This window comes from Chelmon rostratus, chromosome 5 (assembly GCF_017976325.1).
Source record: "Chelmon rostratus isolate fCheRos1 chromosome 5, fCheRos1.pri, whole genome shotgun sequence".
Taxonomy (NCBI): domain Eukaryota; kingdom Metazoa; phylum Chordata; class Actinopteri; order Chaetodontiformes; family Chaetodontidae; genus Chelmon; species Chelmon rostratus.
In genome coordinates this window covers 26,877,898-26,886,367 of record NC_055662.1, presented here as the reverse complement: position 1 = coordinate 26,886,367, position 8,470 = coordinate 26,877,898, and the positions used below count along the sequence as shown (strand labels likewise).

At 44.7% G+C, this 8,470-nt stretch overlaps 1 pseudogene; it reads right to left on the bottom strand.

Moving 5' to 3' along the window:
• Positions 1 to 326: 326 nt before the first annotated feature.
• Positions 327 to 5,531, bottom strand: LOC121607151 (annotated as a pseudogene).
• Between the last annotated feature and the right edge of the window lie 2,939 nt (positions 5,532 to 8,470).

Here is an 8,470-nt window from a genome sequence, read left to right as displayed (position 1 = left end):
CCTTCAGTCGTTCCTCTCTGGCTGCAGGCACACATGTCCACCAATCAGAGGGCAGGATTGTAGCCTCGTAGCCTGACAGATGAAACAGTCACTGCTGCTTATGAAGCTTAAAAACACAAACAGCTGAAAGATGAACAGATCACTTTATCTCTCTCTCCTCAGCCGGACTTTGAGACTGGAGAGATTATGTTGTGAAAATCAAACTGAACTGCAGCAGCGAGAAACATGTTCTGTTATGTTCTGTTGACCGTGCTGAGGAAATAATTCTCACCAAAAACATCTCAGTGAAACTCGAGCAGCAAATGACGACAGAAGCTGCAGACAGCTGTTAGATGTTGGCATTTTATTGATGAGTAAACACTCGTGGAGAGTACAGATACAGCTCGACTCTGAACGAGACGAAGGACGAGGAGAAAAACCCAACATGGATGTGCAACCTGCTGCATGAGACCATCAAAGAGGTAGAAGACACGACAAAAACGTTTGGCAAAAATAATGTTTTCTTTGAAACCTGTGAGCAGAGGTAGAGGTAAATGTTCAGAGGTGGTGCAGGCTCAGTAAGCTGCTGATGATCTGCTGAGTGGAGACATTAAAACCTGAAGAGTCGCTCGGTTCGCCTCGCATGTGGCATCTCGCATCTTTCGTCTTTTCACACAAGACATAGCAGAGACATTTCCCGTTGGATGGAACAGTGCATCGACCTCCGGTCGGGGCAGAGGGCCGAAGGACTTCTCTAGAAGCACTTGCGGTGGACGATGCCAGGGCCGGACTCATCGTACTCCTGCTTGCTGATCCACATCTGCTGGAAGGTGGACAGGGAGGCCAGGATGGAGCCGCCGATCCAGACGGAGTACTTCCTCTCTGGGGGAGCGATGATCTGGAGGCGAGGAGAGAAAACGTGAGATTAATATCAACAAAACTTGATATACACTCAATATTTGTGGATTGAAACACTGAAAGATTAGGATCTGACCAGTTTCATTCAAAAATACTGACCGGTTTTATGTTAGCGTGAGGGCGGAAAAGCCTGAAACTCTTTCATTTCTTTTAGTAACAAACACATCAGGGGGTGCAAACTGCAGTTTTAAAAATCTTTTTGACAGCATGTTTTCAGGTTGTGAATGCAGCCTGGAGAGCTGGGTGCTAGTGTACAGTTTCACAGGTAACGTAACACTTTTACTAATAATACTACTTATAACACTAACAGGAAGTGATGCGTGCACATGACTGCCAGTGAAACGTCAAATAGTTTCAGGCTTTAACAGCCATTTTTAGTTCTGAGGAGCTGATTTTACAAACATCCACATCCTGTTCAGGTTCTTTTGACGCAGTATGTGGTTGTGACTTGGAACATTTTTTTTTAGGTTAGTTAGTTTAGTTAAGTTTAAAACAAATGTTCCAAAACCGAGAGATTTCTAAAAAATTAAACTGATAATAGAAACAGTTGTTTTCTGAAGGTTTACAGACCAGATTCCCTATAAACTAATGACAGTCTATAAAGACCAAGTCAGGTGAAAAACAGCCCCGAGTTCGACCTGCAGGCAGACTGAAACCAACAGGTTTTAATCAAGGCTCAGCTTTCTCTAGCCTTTCCTTAACAGATGTGCAGAAAATAATAAAAGTGTACCTTGATTTTCATGGTGGGTGGTGCCAGGGCGGAGATCTCCTTCTGCATACGGTCAGAGATGCCGGGGTACATGGTGGTGCCTCCGGACAGCACGGTGTTGGCGTACAGGTCTTTGCGGATGTCCACGTCGCACTTCATGATGCTGTTGTAGGTCGTCTCGTGGACGCCAGCGGACTCCATTCCTGAACACATGTTTAGAGTCCAGTTTAACTTTCAGGTTGATTTCTTGCACATTGAAGACCAGAAACTAAAAAAAATAGAAGTTAGACCTACAGTGACTGTGGTTCTACATCCAAATCAAAATGAAAGAGATTTAGCTTTTGAATCTTGGTGACTCAACCTGCATCCTGATGACATTTTGTATTGAAGGCTCAAGTTTGTTTTGAAGCATTTCATTAGTGACCCAGTGCGTTAGCGCTCGTTACCCACCGAGGAACGAGGGCTGGAAGAGCGCCTCGGGGCAGCGGAACCTCTCGTTGCCGATGGTGATGACCTGTCCGTCAGGAAGCTCGTAGCTCTTCTCCAGGGAGGAGGAGGTAGTGGCCGTCTGCATCTCCTGTTCGAAGTCCAGAGCCACGTAGCAGAGCTTCTCCTTAATGTCACGCACAATCTCACGCTCGGCTAGAGGTCAACAGATCAAATATTTGTGTCACAAAATGGACACAAGTTCTGCTGGTTTTAAAGAAAGTTAGGAGCTCCAGACTCTAAAGTGGACCCATGTCATCTGTTAAAGACAGTGTGTCGTACCTGTGGTGGTGAAGCTGTAGCCTCTCTCTGTGAGGATCTTCATCAGATAGTCGGTCAGATCTCTGCCAGCCAGGTCCAGACGGAGGATGGCGTGAGGCAGAGCGTAGCCCTCGTAGATGGGCACAGTGTGGCTGACACCGTCGCCAGAGTCCATCACAATACCTGCCAGACAAAAACCACCAAATTACAACAAAGATGTGACACTGATCTGCAGTCTGCACGGTTCAACATGAACACTGTCACTGAACTGCCTTCAGCTGCACTTCCTCGTGTGGCCACTAGATGCTGCGCCAAGACAACTCATGGATACAAGAATGAATAAGAAAACCCAGCTTCTTCAGATACAACTTATTTTCCATCACAACATCAAGTGTTTCCAGATGTCTGCGGATGTTAAAGCTCTCACCTGTGGTACGACCGGAGGCGTACAGCGACAGGACGGCCTGGATGGCCACATACATGGCAGGGACATTAAAGGTCTCGAACATGATCTAGACCAAAGAGAAAGACAACAGGTGACCAAACAGGAACCAAGCAGCCTGTCTCACCACCTCTTTATACAGCCGCTGTATTACAACTTAGAATTCTGAACAAGAAATTAGCATAAAAAAAACATGTTAAGATGTTAATTTAATGTGATGTTGGAGTTAAAGCCGCTCTGAACACTCACCTGGGTCATCTTCTCCCTGTTGGCTTTGGGGTTGAGTGGAGCCTCGGTCAGCAGCACTGGATGCTCCTCAGGAGCGACACGGAGCTCGTTGTAGAAGGTGTGATGCCAGATCTGCAGGACGGGAGAGACGCTGAGTTTCACTGCAGACACTGACACATCACTGTCACATGTAGAGGCGAAAATAAAAATACACCAGGACAATTCAAGCATGGACGCCAGCTCACTTCCTGTCTTTCCTTGAATTTCCTTTTTTTCCCCAGCTCATCCTTCTCAGTAGTGGAAAGTAAATAAGTACACTTACTCTTGTGTACTTGAGTATTTCCATTAAATACTACAGTATACTTTTTACTCTGCTACATGTGTCTGACAGCTGTAGTTGATAGTTACTTTATTGATACAAATACTGAATCACTTCTGATGCATCATTATAGATTAAGCTGTTAAGCTATCAGCAGTATATTAAAAGCTCCACGTTTATCCAGCTGCAGCATTAAAGTGATGCTGAAATTAAAGCACCAGTAACAATTCAACAGAAAAGGCCATTTTCCATTCAGAGAACAATGGCCGCTGCGTATTTCCCAGGTTCACATTTATCATCAGGTACCAAGTCCAAACCGCCACAACATGACAGTCTGACCCGCCAACAGGACACAGAGGAAACTACAGCTCCAGGTGCGTCAGCTCAGGTGAACATAGCGTACACCTCCTCACCTTCTCCATGTCGTCCCAGTTGGTGACGATGCCGTGCTCGATGGGGTACTTCAGGGTCAGGATGCCTCTCTTGCTCTGGGCCTCGTCTCCCACGTAGCTGTCCTTCTGTCCCATTCCCACCATCACACCCTGCACACACAATCACACCTGTTCCACTGCACTCAAACACCGTTAGATTTCATGGGGATGGCAGGCAGGTGATGTCCACGCTGGCCTCTGTACCTGATGTCTGGGGCGACCCACGATGGAGGGGAAGACGGCGCGGGGGGCGTCGTCTCCGGCGAACCCGGCCTTGCACATGCCGGAGCCGTTATCCACAACGAGGGCAGCGACGTCATCGTCCATTTCTGAAAGGAAACACGTGGATTCATGAGCAGCGAGTTAACCCTGAATATTTACCGTTACTGTCATTAAATCACTCATTTAACCACGTCCTCCTGTAGTATTCTCTGTTGCTATGGTTACCTGTCTCTAACGTTACGGTTGACCACGTGTTAAAGCTGGCAAATCACACAAAACTTGACATTTCAATGTTAATGATACTCGAGTGTTGGTTCAGGATGAGGTGAGGAAGGAGATGAGGAAGGAGATGAGGAAGGAGGTGAGGAAGGAGGTGAGGAGGTGTGACCTTTGCCGTCCAGCTCATCACTGCAGGATGAGTTGGATGATTTTGAACTAAAAGCATCTTAAAAACAGTTTGAAGTGTGGATGAACTCTGCAGCTTCCTGTTTCTCCTCGACAAAAGTCGAGTTGGTCTGTGTTCAGCTGTCACGAGTTCGCCCTGCAGCAGCGCAGGTGTGACAGCAGCTGGTCAGGTGTGACAGCTTTAAGTCGTCCAACCTGCTGAGCGTCACGTTGGAGCTTTTGTGGCTGCAGGACATTTGCAACGGGTTCAGACAGGACAGACACCTCATGAGAGCCAAGTGACCTGGGGCATCCGGTCTGTCAGCGCGGCACTAACTGTCCGGTGTTCAGAACATCCGGGAGGTTTCATTTTGATGTGAAGTGTTTGATGCTCTGAGGCGTGTTTGTCTAATTTTATCATTAATCAGAAAAAATGTTTCTCGTATTGACGCTTCATCAAAAGGAATTCTGTTCTGTCTCCCTGCCGCTGCTGCCGCCGCCGCCGCCTCCGCTGCCGCCACTTCATCATTTCATCACTATCTGGATTCTAAACTGCAGCTCACTGATGACTTTACCATCCTCATTGCTGCAAAGTCTGTTCAGATCCGCTGATCAACAGTTCGTTTGTGTGCAGATCTTAACTAGCAGTATTTTGACATTAAAGAACTTCAGCTTCTGTCAGAAAGTTCGATCTTTGCGTTAAACACCGAAAAACAACTTTACAGAATAATATTTAAGTTCAGTGCATCGAATTGGACCCATGCTCTTATTTTGACAGTCTGAAAACGGGTCGGCTGTTTCAGACGTTTCCAGGTGTGAATCTGACATAAATGCATGTCTGAGGGCTCGAACATGCTGCCCTCACCTGTCCGTCACACACCTCAGGTGATTCAGTGTTGATGAGTCTGCGCATTAAATCAGTAGTTCAGCTCCAGAGCAGCGGTGGACATATGAGAGATTCTTCAGATAACACACCTCAGAGGGTGCCAGACACTCAGTGCTGGCTCTTACCTGTGCAGGTGAGTCTCAGGTGTGTCTGTGGGTGAAGTCCTTCAGGTGTTCCTCTGCCCCAGCTGATCGCCGTGAATGCAGCATCAGGAGCGAAACCACACCGGTTTTATTCACGCCGGCGGGACTGCTGGCTTTGTCCATAAAAGGTAACGTTCTCTCACCTCCAGCTCTTATTGGCTCAGGTGAGCAGGATTCCTCAGGGTCCCTCAGTTCACGTCCTGATTGGCTACAGCAAACATCCGTCAAGACGAAGGGGGACCGCGGATAAAAACCTGTTTCCTCGCAAAAGCCCTTCAGGGTTTTTACCGAAATCCCGAATTCCTGCAGCAGGAGAGCTGTGATTGGCCGAACAGGGCACGCAAACATTTCTGCCCGAGACAGAAACCAGCAATACAAGACAAGAAGTCTAAAAGAGCCTCTGATCTTGAAGAGGATGATGAAGGTCAAGCTGGCTTTTATAGATGAAGATTAGAGATGGCTGGAAGGAGAAAGACAGAATGTCACTTTATGGAGTTTCAGGTCGTTATTGGAATTTAATCCTTCATTTTAAACCTGAAACGTCTCATTTACAGATAAGGTGGAATTTAAATGTTGCCATCACACACACACACACACGCGCGCACACACACACACACAGAGTCACATTCAGATTTTATATTTTTTTTATAGCAACAACATCAATAATAATAATAATAATAATAATAATAATAATAATATTTTTCCAGCTTGTTAGCATAGGCTACTTCTGTTTTAGCACTGTGACTGAAGCTTTTTGCAGCCCTGCAGTTTTCACTTCGTTTTCTTTCTTTCTTTCTCTCTTTCTTTCTTTCTTTCTTTCTTTCTTTCTTTCTTTCTTTCTTTCTTTCTTTCAGAAGCCCTGAGAGGAAAATCTCTGGCCATCATAATTGCTTGTGTCTGGGTATGATTGAAGAACACACGAATTGGATTTTGCTTGAAACAAGTCAAAAAAGCTTTTTTCCAGGTGAAAAAAAGTTTTGCCAGGATCGATTTTCTAAGTTACTTTTCTCACCTGTGAAAACAGGTGAGATACTTTGTAGTTGCAATACACAGCACATGGCAGAAGTCTGCCCTCGGAGTGGTCAGCTACATCTGCTTCACATGTACAATCTTCATGTAATTAAAAGAAGCTGTCAAGGATTTCCAGGATAGCAGGAAATACAAATAACTCAGAAGTGTTACATTACTTTGTTACATTGTTCCACTATTAATTTACGAATATTGGAGCACAAACGAAGAGGATTAAAGTGCTGGAAGGAGGGTCAGCTTCTTCATGCAGCTCATTTCCTGCTTCAGTGCTGCATTCTTTCGATGACAAACCAGTCGGCTCACGGTAAACCTGGACCCGTCAGGGCCCCGCAAAATCTGCTCGTCAGGAAAAACATCCTCAGCCGAGAGCATGCGAGAGTCACCTACCAGGATTAAAATAAAAGAAATAAACTCAGTGTAGTTTGTTTTAATGCTGTCAGTCAGTCAGGAGGAATTCCGCTTTGTGTTTATGGGATATTTATTATCAGAAATATTTCTCCATGATACTTATCTCAAGATTTAAAGAAACAGCAGCTCCCGAATCCTAATGAGGCTTTTTACTCATGTACAGCAGTCAGAGGTGACGTGAAGCGAAGAAGAATGAGGTGCAGCCGGACTGAAAGCAGGCTGTAATTACACAGTCAGCTTCTCTGATTTTGTTAGATCACAGGTTTGTAACCACAAACGTTCCTGTTTCCCACCTAGTTTTGGCTTCAAGCTGCAACTAAATCCAGCAAATCAGGACCGACAACACGAGTTTACAGGAGCAAAGTGCGACTCATTACAATATTTACTCTCGCCTGTTGTCTCCTCTGCTCAATGAAAAGCTCTTTTGTGAATCACTTTATGACAAAAAACATCCACCAGAACATTTGAAATAAAGTTTTGTGGTTTGAAGAAAGTTTGTCTGCACAGGTTTGTGATTGTGGACCCACACAGAGTGTTTTAATGAATCACTCAGTAATGAGATCAGGGCTCTTCCTTCAACATGTTGAACTAATATTTGGGAGCCGTCGCTGATGATGAGCTCGTCTCTCTGCTGTTTGACTGCTAATAAACTGATGATTTTCTCAGTTTTTCATTTAGTATTTAATTTTTGACAGCTGTGGCTTCTCTTGCTCTCTGAATTAAAGGCTCTTGTGTTATATTTCTCAGTAAAGTTTGGAAAAAGTGAGCTCTGATCTGAGACCTGTTTCTCAGAGTCCTGGTCCTCAGTCTGAACACTGTCTCAGCTGTCAGTCTCACATGTAAACACCCATTTTAAGCTGTTATTACGTGACTGTAGGAATCCAGAGCAGCTGGTTGACTATTACTGAGGCCTCTCTTCAACCCACAGGCCTTCATCCTCCTCCCCCTCCTCCTCCTTCATCCTCTGAGTCAATCACCAGCCCTCTCATTTGTTTTGGTTTGATATTTGAAAAGCCGGGAGAGGTGAAACTCTTTAAATCTACCATGTATATACCATCAGCGGAGGAAGTATTCAGATCCTTTACTGAGGTAAAAGTACTAATACACACTTTGCAAATACTCCACTACAAGTAAAAGTTCTGCATTCATAACTTGAGTGAAGTAAAAGTATTAAAGCATTATTAAAGTACTCACAGTAAGTGTTGTTGTATCAGTAAAATGTTCCTGTCAGTGTTTCTCATCATCTCTGATGTTTGTGGATTAATATTCCTGCTCATTTGAACTACTTTATATCCTGTTGGCTGGTTTAATCTACAGCGATGCATCATATTCTATAAGATCATCATATGTTTGTCCTGTGAGAACCTCGTATCTCAGAAAAACAGCCTGTTTTCAGCTTTGTGACGATGCATTTTCAGCTGATCCAAGAGGCTTTTTAAACAGTTTATTTAGCTGAAGAAGACATGAAGGAAAACTTCATCCTTCAGTTTATCACAAACATTCAACAGCAACACATCTGGAGATGTGAGCTTTTCACTGAGTAGCAAGTAACACTTCTGGGACTGGAATAGGAAGTACAAGTACCTCAAATTTGTACTAAAGTTAGGCACCACTAGTGCTGGTGT